Source organism: Cervus elaphus, chromosome 33 (genome assembly GCF_910594005.1).
Source record: "Cervus elaphus chromosome 33, mCerEla1.1, whole genome shotgun sequence".
NCBI classification, from domain to species: Eukaryota; Metazoa; Chordata; class Mammalia; order Artiodactyla; family Cervidae; genus Cervus; species Cervus elaphus.
In genome coordinates, this window is record NC_057847.1 from 39412643 (window position 1) to 39438323 (window position 25681).

The 25681-nt window shown below is 35.9% G+C and overlaps 1 protein-coding gene and 1 non-coding gene across 17 annotated transcripts in view; one reads left to right on the top strand and one right to left on the bottom strand.

The window, feature by feature from the left end:
* BAZ2B (bromodomain adjacent to zinc finger domain 2B) overlaps nt 1-25681 on the top strand; it is a 400154-nt gene that overhangs the window by 100060 nt on the left and 274413 nt on the right. The window contains exon 2 of one of the 16 annotated variants that reach the window (XM_043894804.1): nt 5419-5491. The exons of the other annotated variants lie outside the window; for them this stretch is intronic. The gene's annotated coding sequence lies outside the window, so the exon portion shown is untranslated. The remainder of the gene's footprint in view (nt 1-5418; nt 5492-25681) is intronic. 16 annotated transcript variants of the gene reach the window in all.
* On the bottom strand, nt 23679-23785 carry LOC122688844. The gene has a single exon (XR_006339587.1). It is a non-coding gene; the product is annotated as a U6 spliceosomal RNA (small nuclear RNA).

A 25681-nucleotide genomic window follows, 5' to 3' on the forward strand; every position in this document is an offset into this window, starting at 1 on the left:
TTTAAATTGAAGAAAAGCAGAGTTTTTAAATTGAAGTATAGTTGATTTGTAGTATTTTGTTAGTTTCAGATGTACAATAAAGTGATTCAGTACATATATATATGTTTGGATTATTTTTTATTATAGGTTATTATAAGATGTTGAATATAGTTCCCTGTGATATATAATCAATCTTCGGTGCTTACCTATTTTTTGTATAGTAGTTTGTATCTGTTAGTTGCATACTTCTCATTTATCCCTCTCCCCCTCCCCTTTGCTAACTATAGTTTGTTTTCTAAGTCTGTGAACCTGTTTCTGTTTTACATATAGATTCATTTGTAGTATTTTTCATATTCCACATATAAGTGATACTATGTAATATTTGTTTTTGTCTAACTTCACTTAATATCATATTCTCTGAGTCCATCCTTATTGCTACAAATGGCAATATCTTATTCTTTTGTATTGCCAAGTAATATTCCATTGTATATTCATACCACATCTTAAACCAGTCATCTGTTTATGAGTACTTGGGTTGCTTCCATGTCTTCACTGTTGCAAATAGTGGTGTTGTGAACATTGGGGTGAATGTATCTTTTTGAATTAAGAGTTTTCACTACAGGACATACCTGGAATGTATTTACCCCAGGAGTAGGGTTGCTGGATCATATGGTAACTCTATTTTTAGTTTTTCTACAGACTGTTTTCCACAGTGACTATACCAATTTTCATTCCTACCAACAGTTTAGGAGCCCTCTCTTTTCTCTATACCATCTGCAGCCTTTATCATTTGTAGAGTTTTTGATAATGGCCATTCTGACCAGTATGGGCTTCCCTGGTGGGTCAGACGGTATAGAGTCTGCCTGCAGTGTGGAAGACCCAGGTTCGTCCCTGGGTCAGGAAAATCCCCTTGAGAAGGAAATGGCAACCTTGTCCAGTATTCTTGCTTGGAAAATCGGTCAGTGGGGTCGCAAAGAGTCAGATATGGCTGAGTGACTAACACATACACACATGCACACACATTCTGACCTGTGTGAAATGATTTCTTTTATAGTGACATTGAACATCTTTTCATAAGCCTCTTGGCCATTTGTATGTCTTCTGGAGAAATGTCTATTTAGGTCTTCTGCCCATATTTTGATTAGGTTATTTGTTTTTGATGTTGAGTTATGTAGCTGTTTGTGTATTTTGGAAATGAAGCCCTTGTCCGTCGCATGGTTTGTGAATATTTTTCCTAGTATATAGGTTGTCTTTCTATTTTCTTTAGAATTTCCTTTGTTGAGCAAAAGCTTTTAAGTTTGGTTAGGTTCCATTTGTTTGTTTTCACTTTTATTTTTATTGCTTAAGAAGAAATTGCTACAGTTGATATCAGAAGATGTTTTGCCTATATTCTATGAATTTTATAGTGTCTTGTCTTATATTTACATCTTTAAATCATTTTGAGTTGATTTCTGTGTATGGTGTGAGGGTGTGTTCTAAGTTCAGTGATTTACGTGTATTATGGTGGTCTAACGTTCCCAATACCATGTGCTGAAGAAACTGTTTCTTCCATTGCATGTTCTTGCTTCCTTTGTCTTAGATTAATTGACTGTAAGTGTGTGGGTTTATTTCTGGGTTCCCTATTCTGGTCATTGATACATATGTCTGTTTTTGTGCTATTATCACTGTGTTCATTACTGTAGCTTTGTAGTATTGTCTGAAGTCTAGAATGGTTATTCTTTCAAGTTTCTTCTTTTTCCTTAGGTTTAAGACTTTTTTTGTATTGAAGTGTGGTTTATTTACAATATTAGTTTCAGGTGTACAACATACTGATTCAATATTTGTATAAATGATATTCCATCTAAAGTTATTATCAAATAAAGGCTGCATTTTTCTGTGCTGTACAGTATATCCTTGGTTTTGTTTATTTTATGCATAATAGTTTATATCTCTTTATCCATATCCCTATCTTGCCTCCTTTCCACCTGCCCCCCACCACTGGTAACCACTAGTTTGTTCTGTATTTTATATTTGACATATAATTATTCCCCATTCCTTTTTCCTAGTAAAACTGTCTTTTAATGCCCATGTTAAGGCCCAGCTTCCCATCAGTACTTATTATCTATCCTACGTTTCCTCAAAATATCTGTTATAAGGAATACTAAACTAAATAAAGGTCAGCATTTTAATACATTGTCAGGTTTTTTTTTTTCCATTGTTCTGTTTCTACCTCTTTTGGAAGTATGCTTTCTTAAATATTAATTAGTACTGAACATACAACAATAAATTTTCATCGATCAGTTAAGGTTGTCATCCTGGTAAATGATTCTGTTACTTATTAGATGCCTAAGTTAAGATTACTTGAGAATATAACTTGACGTTTATTTATTTGGCTGTGTCAGCCCGTAGTTGTGGCATACATGATCTTTGTTGTGTCATGTTGGGTCTTCATTGTGGCACCCAGACTTTCTCTAGTTGTCTGTCGTGCATGGGCTTAATAGTGCACAGGTTCAGTATTTGCAGCACGTGGGCTTAGTTGCTCCGAGGCATGTGGGATCTTAGTTCCCCAACCAGGGATAAACCTTTGCCACATGAATTGCAAGGCAGATTCTTAGTCACTGGACCATTTGGGAAGTCCCTAACTTGACCTTTAAAAAATAAATTTTCACATGATATTTGCACTGTTTGCTTGTTTAAGGTACAAGTCAATTGTAAATGCTGTCTTATAATTTGACCATCATTCCTTCTTGCAGTTTATATTTTTTTCCCTTTGATTTTCCTTTTTTCTTTATATTAATTTTGTTCATTTTGTAACTTTTTAAGAAATTGAAGTACAATGGAAATATTACATCATGTTAATTTCAGAAGTACAACATGACTTTTCTTAAAATTAAAAATATATCTTTTACTAAAAAAATATTCTCAGAGTTTTGAAACAAACATTCCTAAGTTTTTATGCATATTCTAATTTATTTCCTTAGGATTCGTTCCTGAAGGTTGAATTGCTTTGTTGAAGCATATGAGTATTTTAGACATGTACAGTGGTATTCTGGTAAATATTAACAACTGGTTTGTGTTTCTGATAGAGGGAGCCCTGATAGATGGTGTGTGTACTTTGTTATAAATGCTCCAAACATGGTCTCTTTCAATCCAGATGCTTAATACCACTGAACATATTTGAGATGTGCAGTCATATAACCATTATATAGTATTTGCACCAAAGTAATACAATAGATTTAAGTAACCTCAACAGTGTAGGCCGTAATAAAATGTAGTAAACTATGGGAGTAATTAGGGAGTGATAAATTTCATGTGTTTATTACATTATTTTTAATATTATTTACTGAATGGTAAGTTTATATAATTTAATTTTTAATAATGACTGTGTTTAATACCTGGGTTGCAAAATTCCTGAAAATTTAACAAATGTCTTTTATGAGTAAGCTCTAGCGCACCACTGCTAGGTTATCTTTTTTTTATCCTCCTCTTTGTTTTCTTTTCCCCTTACTTCTCCTTTTGTTATGTTTATGTTGTTTTCAATACAGAAAGAAATATCAGTACTTTAAGATGAATGTTTTATTCTTTTTGTTTATGATTTCAAGGTTTATCTTGCTTTACACTTAAATTTTACTATCGATGAACTCTAAGTGAAAGAACTCAAAATTCTCCAAGCCAGGCTTCAGCAAAACATGAACCATGAACTTCCAGATGTTCAAGCTGGTTTTAGAAAAGGCAGAGGAACCAGAGATCAAATTGCCAACATTCGCTGGATCATCGAAAAAGCAAGAGAGTTCCAGAAAAACATCTATTCCTGCTTTATTGACTATGCCAAAACCTTTGACTATATGGATCATAATAAACTGTGGAAAATTCTGAAAGAGATGGGAATACCAGACCACCTGACCTGCCTCTTGAGAAACCTGTATGCAGGTCAGGAAGCAACAGTTAGAACTGGACATGGAACAACAGACTGGTTCCAAATAGGAAAAGGAGTACGTCAAGGCTATATATTGTGACCCTGCGTATTTAACTAATATGCAGAGTACGTCATGAGAAACACTGGGCTGGATGAAGCACAAGCTGGAATCAAGATTGCCGGGAGAAATATCAATAATCTCAGATATGCAGATGACACCACCCTTATGACAGAAAGTGAAGAAGAACTAAAGAATCTCTTGATGAAAGTGAAAGAGGAGAGTGAAAAAGTTGGCTTAAAGCTCAACATTCAGAAAGCTAAGATCATGGTATCCGGTTCCATCACTTCATGGCAAATAGATGGGGAAACAGTGGAAACAGTGGCTGACTTTATTTTTTGGGGGCTCCAAAATCACTGCAGATGGTGACTGCAGCCATGAAATTAAAAGACACCTACTCCTCGGAAGGAAAGTTTTGACCAACCTAGACAGCATATTAAAAAGTAGAGACATTACTTTGTCAACAAAGGTCCGTCTGGTCAAGGCTATGGTTTTTCCAATAGTCATGTATGGATGTGAGAGTTGGACTATAAGGAAAGCTGAGCGTAGAATAATTGATGCTTTCGAACTGTGGTGTTGGAGAAGACTCTTGAGAGTCCCTTGGACTGCAAGGACATCCAACCAGTCTATCCTAAAGGAAATCAGTCCTGGGTGTTCATTGGAAGGACTGATGTTGAAGCTGAAACTCCAATATTTTGGCCACCTGATACAAAGAGCTGACTCATTTGAAAAGACCGTGATGTTGGGAAAGATTGAAGGCCGGAGGAGAAGCAGATGAAAGAAGATGAGATGGTTAGATGGCATCATTGACTCAATGGACATGAGTTTGAGTAAACTCCGGGAGTTAGTGATGGACAGGGAGGCCTGGCGTGCTACGGTTCATGGGGTCGCAAAGAGTCAGACACGACTGAGTGACTGAACTGAACTGAACTGAAGTGAAAGAAGTAAAGTGTGGATTCCCAGATTTATTTTTTCCCTGAAAGACTGTTCAATTTTCTCCCAAACTCTCTTATTGTTTCTAATAATTTTTTAGTTGATTGTATCAGAGTTTCTGCATATATAATTGTATTATTCAAATAAAGATAATTCTGCTGCCTTGATTCTATTATTTGTAACTTTATTTTTCTGTGTTAAGAATAAACTAGGTCAGTACCTACAAAGCAGTATTAACATTTAGTAGCCTTATATTTTCCCAACTTTGGAAATGCTTTGAATACTGTATCATTGTGTATTGGCTTCTTTAATGATGGCATTTCGCTCACAAGCTTTGGCTCTTTTTGGTGGCTTTTGGCTTGTTAAATGTATGGTTGGAAATCACATTAAGCAAGTATTCACTTATTTCTATTTTATTAAGACTTAAAAATTTCAGTAAGTTTAATTTTACTTAAATGCATGAGCAGCTTCATAATTCTTCATGACCTTTTCCATTTATCTTAGTGTTCTAAGTTTGTCTGGTTGTGTTTTTGTTTTCCATTTTGTGCTGCAGATTTAAATATTGATGGTCTTTGACATTTGGAGTAAGCAACAAGGTGACCTAAGCAACAGAAAACATAATTCAGGTATATTTTCCTTAGAACTTTTTCTCTTACTCTGTTGAGATCTGTGTTGTGGGTGTTTCTGTGATCCTGTGTTTGTGGGTCAACCTTTGATTTTAGCAGTTCTACTGCTTCAGACCAGCCTACCTGGGGATGAGGCCACGGGAGGGGCCGTGGCAGCAAGAGAGGAATGACCAATCTATTACTGTGGATTATGAGTTTTTTATGGTGACTCAGTCAGTGCCTACTTATGTCTGCCTAGTCAAACTTGTTCATCACCTGCAAAAAGCTGACTTTTTTTCAACCCTAATGACTGGTCGAGGACAATCAAAACAATTGAGGCCAAAGTGTAGCCCATGATGTTTTTCTGCTATGCAGACGTGAGTCCCAAGCTCTGTGATTCCCACTTCTCTTATAATCCCTAAAATTTAATTCTGCAAGTTATAAGTTAGAACATTTCAGAATATTCTCACTTACTGCTTCCTAAAATCTGCACCTTGCACGCTGGGGACATACATATATAAAATAAAAATCTTCTTATAATATTGATATTTTCCCTGGCTTCTTTAATGATGGCATTTCCCTCACTAGTTTTGATCCTTTTTGGTAGATTTTTGGGAGTGATTATGTGAATGAATGCTATTTATTCATATTTTAAAGCTCTTTTCACATATCCAAAAAATTCTCCTTAGAAAAGGTTATACCATTTTAAACGATTGCTGCTGGACTTTGGAATTTTTTCATTGTATTCTTAGAATAATTTCATTTAAATTTGTATATCCTTATTTGTTACAGATAATTGCATGTTACTAAATATATTGGGATATGGTATTTGTATTTAAATTGCTTAGAAGGGCAGAGACATTACTTTGCCAACAAAGGTATGTCTAGTCAAGGCTGTGGTTTTCCCGGAACTCAAGTATGGATGTGAGAGTTGGACTATAAAGAAAGCTGAGCGCTGAAGAATTGATGCTTTTGAACTGTGGTGTTGGAAAAGATCTTGAGAATCTCTTGGACTGCAAGGAGATCCAACCAGTCCATCTTAAAGGCAATCAGTCCTGAATATTCATTGGAAAGACTGATGCTGAAGTTGAAACTCCAATACTTTGGCCACCTGATGCAACGAGGTGACTCACTGGAAAAGACCCTGATGCTGGGAAAGATTGAAGGTGGGAGGAGAAGGGGTTGACGGAGGATGAGATGGTTGGATGGCACCACCAACTCAATGGGCATGAATTTGAATAAACTCTGGGAGTTGGTGATGGATAGGGAGGCCTAGCGTGCTGCAGTCCATGGGATCACAAAGAGTCAGACACGACTGAGTGACTGAACTGAACTGTTTAGAAGTAGTGGTTTTGGTAAGATTTTTAGAGTGATGTGGTAATAGTAATCCCATAACAACTGGTCTCATTATAAGGTATGGCCGATTATTTTCATAGGTGCAACAAGAGGGTTAACTACATAGGCCTTGAGTTTGCTCTTGCAAATCTAGAGCCTATACACTATCATACAACTATTAAGGTTACGACATTAACTTGACTGTAACTTTTTGTAGGGAATCTCAGGTAGGACATTTAAAAGCTACTGTTAATTGCTTGCTTCAGGCTAGAAATACAAGCCCAGGAGACTACCAGATTTCACCTAATACCCTTAAATATCCCTCCAATTTCTTAAGATTCGTAGTCTACTGGGAAGTGACCTTCCTTATCACTTACAAAGCTGAGCCTTATAATCCAGGGACAAGTCCAGGTTTTCTGCAAGGGCTCTTAGGCGTTGGATCCTTAATTAAAGCCAGCCATAGTTAGGGGCTTCCCTCATAGCTCAGTTGGTAAAGAATCTGCCTGCAATGCATGAGACCCCGGTTCAATTCCTGGGTTGGGAAGATCCGCTGGAGAAGGAATAGGTTACCCACTCCAGTACTCTTGGGCTTCCCTTGTGGCTCAACTGGTAAAGAATCTGGCCGCAATGCAGGAGACTTGGGTTTGATCCCTGGGTTGGGAAGATCCCCTGAAGAAGGGAAAGGCTACCCACTCCAGTGTTCTGGTCTGGAGAATTCCATGGACTGTATAGTCCATGGGGTCCTAAAGAGTTGGATATGACTGAACGACTTTCACTTTCACTTTTCAAAGGTCTTGACAATTAACTTCAAGCTGCCATGCTACAAAATAGTTACTGTTGAAAAAACATTTTGCCAGAATAATAATTTGATGTATTTGAGCATAGGAATTTTTCAAAATTACAAACAATTGTATGGGATTAATTTTAGCTTATTTTGTTAAAGCCATAACTTAAAAAAATGAAATTTACTAAATTAATTTACCAAAGATTTGCCTTAATTATGCAAACTTGGGTTCTTAAATGGTCCTTACTTTGTTTTTATAAGTATTTTTAAAATTTGTTTTCTAATGCACATTTAAGATACTAGAAATTCTGTTTCTTTGTTTTCTGAGAAATCAGGTTTAAAGACAGTGAAAGGCCTAGAAATAGATGGTGGTGGTAGCGTACAATGTTATGAATGTACTAAATGCCACTGAAATGTACATTTAAAAATTGTTACAGTGGTAAATGATATGTTACATATATATATTACCACCAAATAAAAGATAACGAAAGGCACAGATAGCTTGATAAGATAGATAGGATAACAGCAATCTTGCTTTGCTTTTGCTAAAGTCTTCCACATGTTTTCCTCTTAGGAACATTTTTATAAGAAAGGTAAGATTTGGATACACAAAACTAAAGATACATTTCAGATTGTCTATAGATAAAGATGCAAAAATATTTGAATGTTCACCGTAGAAAACAGTGGAAGATAGAGTTGAAGTATAGATTTTGGACATACTCTTTATTTTCTGATGTTTACAGGTTAGACATCAATGAATGTTTTATAAATGAGCATTAAAATTATTCCATTTGTTACAAGGAGATGAGGGCTTATAATTTTTCTTTCTCCCTTAGCAGTGGTACAAGTCCATTTGGTAGGAGTTTTGACCAAACTGCATTATATTTTTGTGGCTTATTTTGTCATATATTTGTCAAGTGTTTGCTAAAAGCAAGAAACTTAGAGTTGCAATGGGAGAAAAGTAGATGAATAAGACACTTGATTATCTAATTAATTCTGTTTAACAAAAAATTTCTAAGATTTAGCAGCTTAAAACAACTTTATTTCTATGGGTCAGGAATCTGGGGTCAGTTTTGGTAGTTTTAGCTCAGATCTTCTCATGAGGTGTCTGTCTAGTCTCCTGTTGAGATAGCAGTCATCTCTAGTCTTAACTGTTCTGTAGGATCTGCTGCCAAGCTTACAGGTTACTTGCAGGGCTCAGTTGTTCCTTGTTGGCTTTGGCAGGAGGCCTCAATTCTTTGTCACATGGTCATTTCCACAGTGCTGCTTCTGATGTGGCAGCTTGCTTCCCCTAGAGTGAGTGATGATGTTTATATCACTTCATATTAATATTAGCAGAAGGTTTATTTTCATTCTTGAAGATAACTGCTTTGCTTGACTTAAAAAGTCATTAGAATTACTATTTACAAGAAAAATCTTGAAGTTCTATTTAGGATCACAAAATATACTGTCATATTTAAAACCCATAAATCTAATGCTATGAATTTTGCACTAGAAAGTGAATCCGGACACTTGGTTATCCTAGGTTTTATTTATTTAGTTTCTTGGCCACCCATGGTGAGAGTGGAATCAAATTGTTAGAAAGGGTAAAAGTAAAGTATAAATACTTTTCACTGAAACCAATCAAGAGAAGAATACTGGACTGGTAGGCTCCTCCCTTTGAGTGTCTTTAAGATTGTATGAATTGCAATTTCCTTCTTCCTTTTTACATTTTAGATTTTCTTAAAACTAAATTACTGCATATGCCGTTTAATACTTGACTCTCCCCATTTATCTGTTACCTTAAATTATTTGCTTCTGCTTCCTAATTCTACCTTTGTTACCATAGTAACAGAAATGGACTAGGGAACTTTCAAGACAACCAGCAACTGAAATGAATGAGCATTCTAACTCATCACCTGTGGTTGTCGTGTCCCATCACTACTCCTGTTTAATAGAAATAAGCAGGCATCATAAGGCCTGTTGACTCAGAGTGGGGGAAAAGTCAGGATCTTAACTCTCATTTGCTTCAGATTTATTTGCTAGAAAGAAAGAGCTTTTCTGATAACTTAGAAAAGAACTCTTCATTCTTGTGAAAAGGTTAGACACTTTCCACTCCACACAGCTATACATTAAAATGTTTATAATATGCTTTTCATAGGTATTAAATTAATAGATGTCTAGAGAATGAGTTTTGGTATTATTTTATGTTGGCCTACCATGATCAAATTTGTTTTTTTACACATTACTTAAATGAAACTTGAAAAACAAATATAGACCTTAAACTCTGAGAAGAAGGAATTAAAAATATTATTAAACTTAATCAGACTGTTATTTATCATTTTAATAAGTAAATATTTTGAAATAGTTAAATTTTAGGAACTTCCCTGGTGGTCCAGTGATTAGTTAGGACTCCGTGCTTTCACTTCTGGGGGTGGGTTCAATTCCTGGTCAGGGAACTAGGATCCCACAAATCACATGGTGTAGCCAAAAAAAAAAAAAAGTTAAAATTTAAAATGTAAAATGTTAGGTTTTACGGCTAGTTAGCAGTTTTTAAAAAGTGTTTCTTTGCATTGTTTGTTTTCCTCATGAAATATAGATACATTTGGTAATGTCCATATTGGGAATAGATTAGTTATTAGAGATTGCTAGAAGTTTGTTTGCTTCATTTCTCCCCCCCCCTTTTTTTTTTTTCAATTAACAAATAGTACACCTTTTAGAACTTTTTGCTTTAGAAACCTAAATTAAAGTTTCCTTCCTCTGGTTATTAACTTTAAAAATTTTAATTCTTGTATTAAATTATTCTCAAAGAGGTGGTATTTTTGTTTGGTTTTGAAGAACTTCCACCTCGTTATCCTTTGAGTGGGCGATTAACAAAACAGTGGTTCCTAGGTTGGGCATTGTTTCTAGGACCTTTGTGGATATCAGAATCTGTGGATGCTCACATCCCTTATGTAAAATTTCACAGTATTTTCATACAGCCCATGCATATCCTTCTGTATACTTTAAATCATCTCTAGATTACTTATAATACCTAATGCTATGTAAATGCTATGGAAATAGTTGTAAATATGATGTAACTGCTGTGTAAATAGATTCTTTGATCCTCAGTTGATGAATCTGTGAATATGGGACCTGCAGATATGGAAGCTGTGGATACTGAGGGTCAACTGTAGTTGTTTCTTGCTGGATGACCTTTGTTTGGGTATTGTCTTTAAATCTGGTTCGCTGTAATTTTTCTTAGACTACATGATTTTTGGGCTCCAGTCTTCTGTATTAATGGTCTTACTCTGAAATATTTTTGATTGTGCTTCCCTATCAGTAAAAATGTTTTGCAGCATAAATCATCAATATATGTAAATTCATGTTAATGAATCAAAATTTAATATGATATACAATTGTACTAAATAATAGAAATGAAAATAAAAGGAGATAAAGATGATATGAATAGGCTGTTGAAGTATTTTGCTAATGATGACTTTATATTATTAACTAATTTTTCAAAGTACATTGAACATTTAAGGTGATAGTTGTTAACAATAGTCAGTATCTATATTTCAAATAATGTATTATTAAACTCATAGTTACTTATCACTGAGATCATCCTAGTTTTTTCCTCATAATGTGGCTGATACTTGGAAAAGAAGCATCAGCTTTGGCATTTTTATGTTGTTTCTTATGATTATTATTAGATTAGATTATTATTAGATTATATAGATTAGATTATTTTTATTACTAGTATTATATTCTTAGTCCGTTTGGCTGCTATAACAGAAAACCATAGACTGGGTGGCTTATAAAAAGCAGAAATTTATTTCTCTCAGTTCTGGAAGCTGTGAGATCAGAGGTGGTGGCAGATTCCCAGCTCTGCTCCCTGGTTCCATAGACCATAGCCATCTTGTTTTGTTGTGTTCTCATATTGTGGAGGGAGCAAGGGGGCTCTCTGGGTTTTCTTTTCACATAGGCACTAGTTCCATTCATTCATAAAGGCTCTGCCCGCATGTCCTAATGTTACCTAGTACGGGGTCACTGCCCAAGTCACATAGTAGCTGATACCATGGTTCAGGTTTTTGAGCAAAGGAAAAGGTTTATCGTGATGTCAGCTGGCAAAGAGACAGGAGGCAGGCAGGGCTCAACTCAAATCTGTCTCCCAGATCTGGGGGTTTGGTCAAGCTTTTATGAGTTAACTGGTAGTGTTGGTATGTGGATCTTTCTTGTGGGGGCTTTGGAACCTGGCTATTATGATAAAGGGGCTTTGACATCAGATCTTCCTGGATAACGGACCCTTTGCTTCTGAACTGGTTCCAGTGTTCAGGTTCCGGTCATGTCCCGGTCCTTTGGTTTCGTGGTTCCAGGTGAATTTGAGATCAAAATTTCTCCTCTTCACATGCTTCAGCTGCATGATTGGTTATTCTTTACTTTCTTAAAAAGCAGCTCAGTATGTTTTCAGAAACAGGATAGGGTCAGTTTGGACTGGTAACCAATTATCTCCCAGAGGCCCTCCCTCTAAATACCATCACATTGGGGGTTAGAATTTCAACATAAATTTGGAGAGGGTGGCAACATAGACATTTAGACCATGGTTATTTAATCCATTAATTTTTTTTTTTAAGGAATCTTTTTACACCCCTCTTATTTTGTGACAGTTGGTTTAAAATACAGTCATCTCTCAGTATCTGGTGGGGATTGTTTCCAGGACTTCTATCAGTTCCAAAATCCATAGGTGCTCAAGTCCCTTAGTTAGCCCTCTGTATCCACAGATTCAGCCAACCATGGATCATACATGCAGATGTGGACTGGAGGCTATGGAGGGCCCACTGTAGATGATATAATTTGTAAGATCTGGTTTACCATTGTGACTCTGGATGATGTGCTGACCAAATGATTAAGGATAACACTATGAACTCTTCTACCATGTGCAACTCAGTCTTCCCACAGAATAGCTTGGATAACATATGTCCCCATGGGGGTGTCTCTAATCTCAATTCGTATATTAAATATTAGTGTTAGTATTTAGCAAATTTTTCTTTTTTTTCCTTAATAAATTATTCTTTTTGGGGCAAGATCTAATTCATGAATTGGGCAGCATCCCATTAGCAACTAGAAGGGCACTCCAAGGGGTTGTACAAAATGAAAGGTTTTTATAGGAAGAAAGGTGGGGCAAGGAAGCAACTACCAAGAGAAAAGAAAGAATGTTTTTAGGCCAGGACATCTTTTTGAGGTCAAAGGAAGGCAGGGATTTTTTTTATGATGCAGATTGCTTCTTTTTCTTCTGAGGGGGTTGTTACATGGAGGAGGCCCATGTGACAGATTACCTCATTGGTGCAGACTAGAACATTATGAACTGGTTAAGATTGTATTTCTGGGAAAGTGTATAACTTCCAGTGCCAGGTCTTAAGTCTAGGTTTGGTATTACGGGCTTTAGCACAAGCAATGCCATTTTGGGCCTGTGGTTTCCTCTTTTAACAATTCCCTCCGCTTTGATCAGACTCTCAGCTTAATAGAGAGATGTGAGTAAAAAAATTAATAAATTAGTGTCACTCTCCGTGAATTTGCAGCTTTGTTGATCCTTGGTGTGGCGTGAAGTTTTTGCTTAATCTCCATGACATCTATGGATCACAGTTCCAGGTTATGGATTTTAAGTTGGTTGTTCTCTTGGTTACTTTTCTGACATTCCAGTCTTAGGGATATCATTTGCTTGGCAGTTAGCTGCTTCAAAACGCATTTCAAGTTTTTGAGAGAGTACAACATCAGGGAGATTATTATGATTTAACTGTAAGCAGGATAGCTGCCAGTGTTTGGTGTGCACTTCGGAGCCCTGATTCCCAAGACCCAAACCAATCAAAGACCTCCTTGAAGGAGTCACCCTTTTAAGTCAAATGGCTTACTCAGTGGTCTTATGTAGTTGCGTTTTAACTTGCCCAGAAATATCAGTCCAGATACAACAGGTGGTATTGGCCATAGCACACATACCTTTCTTGCTTAGCTAGAAGGTAATCAAGGGCTATTATATTATCAAGAACAACTTTGGCCAGAGAGTGTTAGGATCTTTCCTGGGCAGCTAATGCTTTATCAGCAACAGATTCCATAGTACTTTCAAGAGTTAGGGAGAGATTTCTGATTATTTTCTAATTCATATTTACTCCTAACCAGGGAAATATACCCCTGCCAAATGAAGCAAACCGCGTATCATGAAAATCCTCCTGGTATGTTTTTTTTTTCCTTTTTAAAACAGTTAGGGACATAGTTAAATAACCTGAGAAGCATTCCCCAGCTGAGCACCAGCCATCTAAGCATTCATAAGCCCAAGGAGGAGAATAATCACAGACAAATATAAATTCTATCAGAGCATAATTATCCGTTCAAATCAGAAGGAAGTTAGAGTTTCTTCTAGCCTGAAATAAAAAGTTATTCTAAATTCCAGAGATATGCTCCGCTTAGCAGTACAGTTGAAGGTGTTTTCTTTCAGGCCCATGTCAGCATAAAGGAAAGAAAGAAAAAATGAAAGGATTTCATGTTTAGCCAGAGTAGGGAGTCTTGATCAGGCATCTTGGGCAGAAGCAGTCTACATTGATATCAACAACTTCTCTTTGTCAGTTTAATTTGTAGGTCTCCATTGTTTGTTCAAGATCAGATATCAGGTAGGCCCCTTTTCAGCTGTGTACCCACAAGGCTCAATACTTTCTAACTTTACAGCAATATCAGTGTTTAGGAGCAGTTGGCGTTTGGGACTCCAGGATTGACTTTATTCTTAGTGATTCCAAATCAGAGGTATGGGAGAAAATGGGAAATGTTTGGTAAGTCTGGCCAGATATTGAGGAAACTAGAATTCAGATCTAGTCCAGTATATATATATATAAAACAAAATCTCAAAGACATTGCAATAACTATAATCTAAAGTCTACAAAGGTACAAAAATAATTTTTCTCTCTACAATCACTCCCACTTTTCCCCAGATATAATCATTCCCCAGAGATCATACAAATTGCAAATTTGTATTAAACTTGGTCTGAGTAATCTATAAGTACAGCAAGAATAGTGATTGACCATATAACTTCATTTAAAAAATTACTTTGCCTGGAACCTTGTAAGCAAGATACCAGGTTGATTTTTCCAAGCAGTTCCTTGAAGCTATCTGGTCACATCTGAGTTTATGTGCATCTCTCTCAAATTATATTCCAGTTAAAACCTTGGTAGATAGCCAGTATTTTCCCCCAAATTGGACTCTCTGTGATTTTTCCTGCATTGGAATAAATTGTTTAGTCTTTTTTGCTTATGTATATCTCCTTAAGATAGGCTAAATATTAAATCTATACCTCATATTTGATTTAATATTAATCTTTTCATATTACATATATTTTAAATTTTAGTTTTTTAATAAGCATAGCAACTGATTTCAATGAAGTAGATTTATTTGCAAATAAAGTTGATCAAAGTCACAAAATTAAGCAGGAGTTATCATCTCAGGGGAGAATCATTCATCTAGGGGGCACTTATAAGTATGTAGGATGTTTTGATTTCATGATGACTGAAGGGGAGCTATTGACAGTGTTAACCATCTGTCAGATTTGGAGCAGCCTCACTCCAATGAATTGTCCCATCTAAGATAATAGCAGTAACTGTGAAACACAGGGCTAAAGTCATATTTTAGAGTTATCGTGTGTTAAGAAGACTCACAATTAATTCATAGCTTAGTTGCTCAGTTGTGTCCAACTCTTTGTGACCCCATGGACAGTAGCCCATCAGGCTCCTCTGTCCATGGGATTTTCCAGACAAGAATACTGGAGTGGGTTGCCATTCCCTTCTCCAGGGGATCTTCCCGACCCAGCGATCGAACCCAGATCTCCTACATTGCAGGCAGATTCTTTACCATCCGAGCCACCAAGAAAGCCCAGTAGGAGGAAAGAGTTATATAAATAATTACAATGAAGTATGATAAGTACATCAGAACACTTAGATTTAATGTAAAGAGGTAGCTGTGAGAGGGGTAAGGGTTTAGGGAGCAAGTCATCCTTTTGTTAAACTCTTTGAAGAAAAAGACTGCCTGTGTTTTTTCATCTAAAAGTTATATGTTTACAACAGATAGCACTGGACCTTAAAGTTGGTAGTATAATCATAGTCAATAAATATTAGTGATTAAACAAGTTGATATCCTAGCATTTATTTGGGTGGGTGTACCATCTCAGCAAATTTTTTTTAAGTTCTCTTTTTTAAGTCTTTGTTGAATTTGCTATAATGTTGCTTCTGTTTTGTTTTGTTTTTATTTTTGTTTTTGTTTTTGTCTGTAAGACATGTGAGATCTTAACTCTCCAACCAGGGGTCAAATCTGTACCCCCTGCATTGGAAGGTGAAGTCTTAACCATTGGACTTCTGGGGAAGTCCCCTGATTAAATTTTGAAGAATTAATTGATGTATATCCAGGTAGAAAAAGAGAGAAGGCACAAGTAGTCTTAAAAGAACTCAGGCATTGTAGGAAGTGTTAGCAAATAATGTTGGAAGATGGCGCTTAGATAAAGCATTGAAGAAGCTTGCAAGTATTTATAAAGGGGGGAAATATGATTAGATTTAGGTTTCAACGAGGTATCTCAGCACTGTGGAAGATGTAGAGGGAGAAGAGAGAGACATTTTCATTTCTTAGGCATGAACGTAACACATGTAAGACCTTGTAGGATTGAAATATTACCTGAAAATCAAGTTGTTATACTTTAATTTATATTACTTAGAGTTTATAGTGGGGTTTCCCAGATGGCTAGTAGTAAAGAATCCACCTGCCAATGCCAGAGATGCAGAAGACATGGGTTCGATCTCTGGGTTGGGAAGATAACCTGGAATAGGAAATGGCAACCTGCTCCAGTGTTCTTGCCTGAAAAATCCCATGTGCAGAGGAACCTAGAGGACTGCAGTCCATGGGGTTGCAAAGAGTTGGACAGGATTGACCTACTAAGCACACATGCACTATTATTCTAGTCTATATTTTGTATTGAATAATTTTAATTCTTAATGCTTTTTTAGTTATTCTTTAAAACTGACTAAATTTTTTAATGTTCAAAATAATTCACGTATACCAGTGGTTTTTGGATTCAGACAGGGGGAATAATTAGTGATTTTGCTTAATTTTTTTTAAGTAAGATATTTATAAGCCTAAAGTTAATAAACTGGTTCAACTAAAGATTAGTTACATTTTAAGGTAGTTTGACAATAAGCTTAGTAGTAATTCTCAAGAAAAATTCTGAGCTGTATACAGAATTAGATTATTTGATTACTTCTACTCAGCAGATTTGTATAAAGCTTGGCATCTTCCACACAAAAACTCAAACAAAGTCACAAAATGAAAGCAGGTATTTTTCAGAGTCAAGTAATAACTTTTATTTTGAGATCCTCTAGATCCTCAAATCCTTTTTTGCTATGCCAAATGTAACTTCTGATCATAATATAATCACCACAAACTCTAGATCCTCAATAACTTATTAGGTAAATGTAGTGGAACTTTCTTAACGTGATTTTTAATGTTAAAGTTGGAACTGTGGAATAAATATCTATATTAGTGTAAAAACAATAATTACATATTTGCCATGCAAAATTATTTATTAATACATTTAAATTCTGAATATTAAATCTGCTTTCGTCATACTTAAAAAAAGTTTCTTAATGAGAAATGGAAAGGTGACTTTTGCTAAAATATGGGATAAGTAGGGATGTAAAGAAGAAAGCCATTTATTTAGGTCAATAATGTTAAAAAGACTTTAGGTAAGCATTCAGGCAGGAAGCAGGTACAGCTGACACGCCTTCTCATAAGAAGAGAGAACTGGAAAACTTCAAAGCCATCTGGCTGGTGCCATTTAACGTAGGGACAAAGTCCTAATCATTAATGACAGCATTACCGTATTCTGGCCATAAAACTAATACATGGAAAGTGTCTAGATTTGTTAGGTGATTCTGAGTATCAGAAAAAGATAGACTCTTATTAAAGGAAGAAGGGAAAGTATCTTAACTGTTTTATTTAGAATATTTAAATATGGATAATTAAATTTCACTGTTCATGGGGTTCTCAAGGCAAGAATGCTGAAGTGGTTTGCCATTCCCTTCTCCAGTGGGCCACATTTTGTGCTGCACTCAATATGCCAGCAAATTCGGAGAACTCAGCAGATTGGAAAAGGTCAGTTTTCATTTCAATCCCAAAGAAAGGCAATGCCAAAGAATGCTCAAACGACCACACAATTGTACTGTCTCCCATACTAGCAATATAATGTTCAAAATCCTTCAATCTAGGCTTCAACAGTACGTGAACAGAAAACTCCCAGATGTACAAGCTGTATTTAGAAAAGACAGAGGAACCAGAGATCAAATTGCCAACATCCACTGGGTCATAGAAAAAGCGAGAGATTCTAGAAAAACACATGCTTCATTGACTACGTGAAAACCTTTTGACTGTGTGGATCACAACAAACTGTGGAAAATTCTTCAAAAGATGGGAACACCAGACCACCATTCCTGCCTCCTGAGAAATCTGTATGCAGATCAAGAAGCAACACTAGAACCAGATATGGAACAACAGACTGGTTCCAAATAGGAAAAGGAGTATGTCAAGGCTGTATATTGTCACCCTGCTTATTTAACTTATATGCAGAGTACATCATGAGAAACACTGGGCTGGATGAAGCACAAGCTGGAATCAAGATTGCTGGGAGAAATATCAATAACCTCAGATATGCACATGACACCTCACTTATGGTAGAAAGGGAAGAGGAACTGAAGAGCTTCTTGATGAAAGTGAAAGAGAAGAGTGAGAAAGCTGGCTTGAAACTCAGCTTTCAGAAAACTAAGATCATGGCATCAGGTCCCATCACTTCATGGTAAACAGATGGGGGAAAAATGGAAACAGTGACAGGCTTTATTTTTTTGGGCTTCAAAATCACTGCAGATGGTGACTGCAGTCATGAAAGTAAAAGATGCTTGCTCCTTGGAGAAAAAGCTATGACAAACCTAGACAGCGTATTAAAACCAGAGACGTTACTTTGCCAGCAAAGGTCTGTCTAGTCAAAGCTATGGTTTTTCCAGTAGTCACGTTTGGATGTGAGAGTTGGACTGTAAAGAAAGCTGAGTGCCAATTTTGAACTGTAGTGTTGAGAGTCCCTTGGACTTCAAGGAGATCAAATTAGTCAATCCTAAAGGGAATCAGTCCTGAATATTCATTGGAGGGATTGATGTTGAAACTGTAGCTCCAATACTTTGGCCACCTGATGCAAAGAACTGACTCATTAGAAAAGACCATGAAGCTAGGAAAGATTGAATGCAGGAGGAGGAGATGACAGAGGATGAGATGGTTGGATGGCATCACTGACACGATGGACATAAGTTTAAGCAAGCTCCGGGAGTTGGTGATGGACAGGGAAAGCCTGGCATGCTGTAGTCCATGGGGTCACAAAGAATCCAACACGACTGAGCAACTGAGCTGACTGACCATACTCTACATTACATCCCATGAGGTTTATATACAATTCTCTTCACTTGTTTAAGCACCCCCTTCCCCCCTCCCCCACCCCTGCCTCATCTATTGCCCCTGGCAACCACCAGTGTGTTCTCTGTATCTATAAGTTTGGTGGGTTTTGTTGTGTATTTGTTGTTTTTTCTTTTTTTAAAATTCCATGTATAAATGAAATCATATGGCATTAATCTTGGTCTGCCATATTTTAATTAGCATAATGCCCTCAAGGTACATACACATCACAGATGGCAGGATTTCCTTCTTTTTTATTGCTGAATAATCTTATCTATCTATATATTTTTATTTTTTTTCTTTAACCATTGATAGACAGTTGACACAGATTTTTTCTATGTCTTGGCTGTTGTAAATATTGCTAGAGTGAATATAAGGGTGCATATATGTTGTCCAGTTAGTATTTTCATTTTCTTTGGATAAATATCCAGACGTGGAATTATTGGGGCATATGGTGGTTCTGATTTTAACTTTTAAAAAATTAAGTAATTAATTTGGTCACACCAGGTCTTTGTTGTGGCATCCAGGATCTTTAGTTGTGGCATGTGGAATCTAATTCCTTTATCAGGGATAGAACACAGGCCCTCTGCATTGGGAGCCTGGAGTCTTAACAACTGGATCACCAGGGAAGTCCCTATTCTTTTTTCTTAATACTCTTGTCTATTATGGTTTATCACAGGACACTGACTATAATTCTCTATGCTATACAGTAGGACCTTGTTGTTGTCTTAATTTCTCTTTCTGATAGTTCATTTTTAGTGTATAGAAACACAATAGAATTTTGTATATTGATTTTGTATCCTGAAGCTTTACTGAATTTCATTTTTCAATTGTGACTGTTTTTTTTTTTTTTTGGTAGAATCTTTATGGTTTTCTGTATATAATATGTCACCTGCAAGTAGAGACAGTTTTACTCCTTCCTTTTTTATTTAGATGTCTTTTTTTTCTGTTTCTTATCTAACAGCTCTGGCTGGAGCTTCCAATACTAACTACAAACTGCTTTAAAAAAATAAAGTCTAGAAAAACCAACCAATCTATATGAGAACCCTTGCAGTAACCTGTAAGACCCTGCCCGATCACCCGGGTTTGATTTCTGTGCTGGGAAGATCCCCTGGAGAAGAAAATGGCAATCCACTCCAATATTCTTGCCTGGAGAATCCCATGGCCAGAGGAGCCTGGCAGACTATAGTCCATGGTATCACGAGAGCCGGACATGACTCAGCGACCAAACCACCACTGATCATCCTTACAGCCCCTGAGCTTTTTTTCATCATGTGACATGACTGTGCAACTACACTTTCTTTCTTTCCGAAAACCTTATGGCTTGTTCTTACTTCTTTCAACCACTGCTTGTAAGGGTTGGTGACTCCTTCCTTTAATACCCTAACCAAAATTGGAAACCCTTCACTTTCGCTTACTCTCTATCCCTTTTTATGTTCTGTTTTTTCTTATGGCACTTACACCCTTCAAATATTTTTATTATAGTTTTTCTGCAGAAGAAGGCAAGAATTATTTTTGTTTTGGTTCACTAGCAAATAGCATCTAGACAGCACTTGGCACATGGTAGGCACTGAGTACATTTTTCGTGGAATAAATGAATCTCGTGTTGTTATAATTGATTTACTTGTCTCTATTTCACTTGACTATAAGCTTGAAAGGCAAGTGCTGCAACTTCTCAGTCTGTTTCTTCAGGGTTTAGCACACATGGTTGCATGTGTTTGTTTGATTCATAAAAAAATGCTTCTCATTTTACAGAAGTGTAATCATAACAAAATAACACTGGAAATTTTTCACTTATGTTTACAAGTATGATTTTAGTTGCTATGGATACTTCATACTTGTACATATCATTTTGTTGAATTAACTTTCAAAATTCTTATGAAGCTATATAGGAATTAATAAAATCAATAGCAAAAAATTCTCTAGGGCTGATCTTTAGTCCTTAACTGTTTATTATTATCAGAATTTAAGTTTTTTGCAATTTGTATTTATTACAGATAAGGTTTCAACTAATAGTTTAGGAAGGCTTTAATTCAGTAACTTGGAAATATAACATGTTATAAAAAAAATGCATGAAATTTCGCATTTATAAAAGAGCCAGTATATTTCTGTTGTGAAAAGATTCACTTTAAGTAGTGTGAACTGCCCTAGTGCATTTATATTTTTTCTTGGCTACTTGTTTTTATTACAGATATACTTTTATTTGGAAAAACTCAAATCCATCAGTTTATAAAGTAAATGTATCCCCTTTGGCCCTGCCAATTGCCATTTCCAAAATCACTCTTAAAAATGTTTGCTATGTACCCTTTCAAACCTTTTTATAGGCATATGACTAGGTGCTTCCCAGGTGACTCAGTGGTAAAGAATCTACTTTGTGATGTGGGTTCGATCCCTGGGTCAGGAAGATTCCCCTGGAAGAGGAAATGGCAACTTGCTCCAGTATTCTTGCCTGGAAAATTCCATGGACAGAGGAGCCTGGTGGACTACAGTCCATTGAGTCACAAAGAGTGGGACACAACTGAGCATGCATGCACATATATAAATAAATGTATATATATGGTTGGCCCTCCGTATACATAGGTTCCACATCCATGGATTCAACCAATCTTGGACTGAAAATACTCAGGAGAAAGAAATTCCAAAAAGTACCAGAAAGCAGAACTTGAATTTGTTGAACTGGCAACTATTTACATAGCATTTACATTGTATTTACTACTATTTACATAGCATTTACTTTGTGTTCGGTATTATAAATAATCTGGAGATGATTTAAAGTATACTGGAGGATGTGCATAGATTAGCAAATACTGTGCCATTTTATATCAAGGACTTGAGCCTTTTCAGATTTTGGTATCCTTGTGGGTCCTGGAACCAATTCTCTGTAGATACAGAAGGACAAGTGCATACGTAAAAACTAAAATAAAAAAAAAAGCTAGTTAATGTCTAAGTTATTGTGCAGTTTATCTCTTTGAACTTGTGTCACAGAGATCTAAAATGTCAATAAATATGTCTTCTTTGTAAAATTGCACAATGATGTTTAATTTTTAATAATTTTCGACAGTTTATCTCTAATTATAATTAACAGTAGGTTATACAAATTTAAATATTTTCTGCTGTAGAGTATCTTATGAATCTCCAAAGAGGGTAAGTTATGTTCAGAATTTCCTGAACTTATATGACCAGTATTTTCATGAGGCTTATAATTCTTTCAAAGTGCATGTCATATTACTGATTGTCTATTAAAAGTATTTGTAGCTGTGGTCAATCTTCTTATGTTACTTGTAAGGAAATTGAGACTGAGGTAGTAAGAAATTGAAACCATACCTTTTGTTTCTTAATTCTTGTCCCATGTTGCTCCTGTTGCTTTGAATTTAATCTTCATTTAGTACTTTTTCCTGAATTCAAATAGAAAAGTTAGAGACTGGAATTTTTTATAAGGAAAATATGTTTTGTATGTTGATACTATGATAAGGTAACATTGGTGTGTCTTTAGGTTTTTCTTTATGTCAGTATGCTATGTCTTGGTAGACAATTAGTTCCAAAGTGAGGAAAAGTTAGGATTCAATGAAGTTTCTCTTTGAAGTGTACAGGCTTCTCTGGTAGCTCAGCTGGTAAAGAATCTGCCTGCAATGCAGGAAAACCCAGTTCAATTCCTGGCTTGGGAAGATCCACTGGAGAAGTGATGGGCTACCCACTCCAATGTTCTTGGGCTTCCCTGGTAACTCAGCTGGTAAAGGATCCGCCTGCAATGTGTGAGACCTGGGTTTGATCTCTGGGTTGGGAAGATCCTCTGGAGAAGGGAAAGAGGCTACCCACTCCAGTATTCTGGCCTGGACAATTCCATGGACTGTATAGTCCCTGGGATTGCAAAGAGACACAACTGAGCAACTTTCACTAATGCAGTTTACTGCAGAAAAGAAAATATTTAACTTTGAATAACCCACTCTTTTTCATTATTAGAAACAAAAGGAATTATGGAAAATTATGCAGCTTTCCTTAAATCACTTAAGTCCTCTGATATAAATGAGCTACTAGTTCCTTTCTCATGTTGAATAATTCTTTCAATTACTTTAAGTTACTTTATTTATTTTTTTATGCTTTTAATTTTTTTCCCAATTATTTTTATTAGTTGGAGGCTAATTACTTTACAATATTGTAGTGGTTTTTGCCATACATTGACATGAATCAGCCATGGATGTACATGTGTTCCCCATCCTGAACCCCCCTCCCACCTCCCTCTCCATCCCATCCCTCTGGGTCATCCCAGTGCACCAGCCCCGAGCACTTGTCTCATGCATCCAACCTGGACTGGCGATCTGTTTCACACTTGATAATATACATGTTTCGATGCTGTTCTCTCAGATCATCCCACCCTCGCCTTCTCCCATAGAGTCCAAAAGTCTGTTCTATACATCTGTGTCTCTTTTTCTGTCTTGCATATAGGGTTATCGTTACCATCTTTCTAAATTCCATATATATGCGTTAGTATACTGTGTTGGTGTTTTTCTTTCTGGCTTACTTCACTCTGTATAATGGGCTCCAGTTTCATCCACCTCATTAGAACTGATTCAAATGTATTCTTTTTAATGGCTGAGTAATATTCCATTGTGTATAAAAATATGGAACGCTTCACGAATTTGCATGTCATCCTTGCACAGGGGCCATGCTAATCTTCTCTGTATCATTCGAATTTTAGTATATGTTCTGCCGAAGCGAGCACTTTAAGTTACTTTAAAAGTAGTGTGAAGTTTGGATGTGTCTAGTAAATTTCTTAGCTACTTCTTTTTCCTTAGTCTTCATCATTCAAGTTACCAGTTCTAATTATTGTGTGTATAGGAAGAGGCTAGTCAGTCTTGGTTAATTCTAGGTATGTTTTAAAATAGAGATACTGTTGAATCTTGTGACCTTAATTGGTCATACTCTGGCCTTTCCCTGAACTAAGTTCACTCCCTTTTTTTGTGGATATATTCTTGGTTAACCCAATCTCTTTATCAGGAAATAGAAGTTTCTTTTTTTTTTTTTTTCACTGTTAAAGATGTTTCTGTGGGAACTCTCTGTGTCTGATTATTTCCTTAAGATGAAGTAGAATTATTGGATCAAAGACTATATACATTAAATTTTTTATATTTTGGCAGATTTCCTTACAGAAAAGTTGTGCCAATTTCTATTTTCATTAACTGTGTGAGAGTTTGCATTTTCCCACCCTTTTAATCCTTACCAATCTGATAAGGAAAAAATTATATATTGTTTATATTAATGTTTATTAGAACATTAGATGTAAATCAGCATCAGTTTTCTTTGGTATTTATGTTTTCTCTTCAATTACCTACCTGTATATTTTGTCCACTTTTCTTTCAGGTGGATGTCCTATTTTATTTATTCATGAGAATGAAAATTTTACCACATCTGTTGCAAATATATTTCTCACAGTTTGTTGTTTACAGACTGTTGTTTAACCTTGTGTAAATAACTGTCAATTTAATTGTATATATTGTTCTTGTATAAGATTTTCATTTTGTAAGTACTAAGATCTTTTCCCTGTATATTTTATAGCTTTGACATTAAAATATAAGCTGACTTGCTATAGCTAAGAGACCAAAACTGCTAAGTAAAAGAAAACTTTATTTATTTTACATATAATAGGCCAGAGGGGAGTGGTCTAAGAATGGCTTTTTTATCCCTACCACGTAAATTCTATATGCGGGTCCAAAGTGACTGTACTATTTGTTGCTTTGCTTTCTCCCAGCATCAGAAAGGGAGAAAGGAGTGGAAAGTAAGCCTATTTTAAGAATATAACTTAGAAGTTGCACAAAGCACTTTGTTCATATCAAGTTGTCCAGAACTTAGTTGCAGGCTACAAGAGAGCTTTGGAAAATGAAACTGACAACTGACTGTGAAGTGTCCAGGTAAAATGTGGGTTTTTGTGTAACGCTGGGGAATAGAGTTCTGTCACTTGACTAAAAAGGAAAGATGGATATAGAGGGGATAAAAAGTAGTCTGTGACACAGGTACCATGCTTACTTAGCTGGAGGTCATTATTTGTGCCAAAATGATTCTGCTGATATTTTTAAATGTTTCCCTTTTAGTCCTATTTGGAAATCTGGAGTTGTGTGTTATGGATTCAATTTAATTTTTCTCTAAAATTTCTGGTCAGTTGTCCCAACACTATTTATGGAACATTTATCCTTTCTTTTCACTAATTTGAAATACCACTTTAAAATATATATACTATTTTTATTCACAGGGTTGTTTTTGTATTCTTTGTTTTTTTCCAACTTACTTCTTCCCTAGTACCTCACTTTTAATTGCCAGTTGTTTAAGTTTTGGTATTTCTTAGGGTTAACCTCTCATCCTTGCTCATTTATTTCAGAATTCTGTTAATTATTTCTTTCGGGGCTATTGTGACTGTTTTTGTCAAGTTCCAGAAAATAACCTTTTGCATTTTGATTGGGATTAGATTAAATTCACAAGTTTTAATTCATTATGTTGTTTTATTTCATTTTATAATTTGTAGAGACAGAATTTTTCATTATTTTCCTGATAATAGGGAGCAGTCATTCATTCTTGTTTCTGGCATACATCTTTTTCATTAATCTTTCATATACTGTGTTTATTT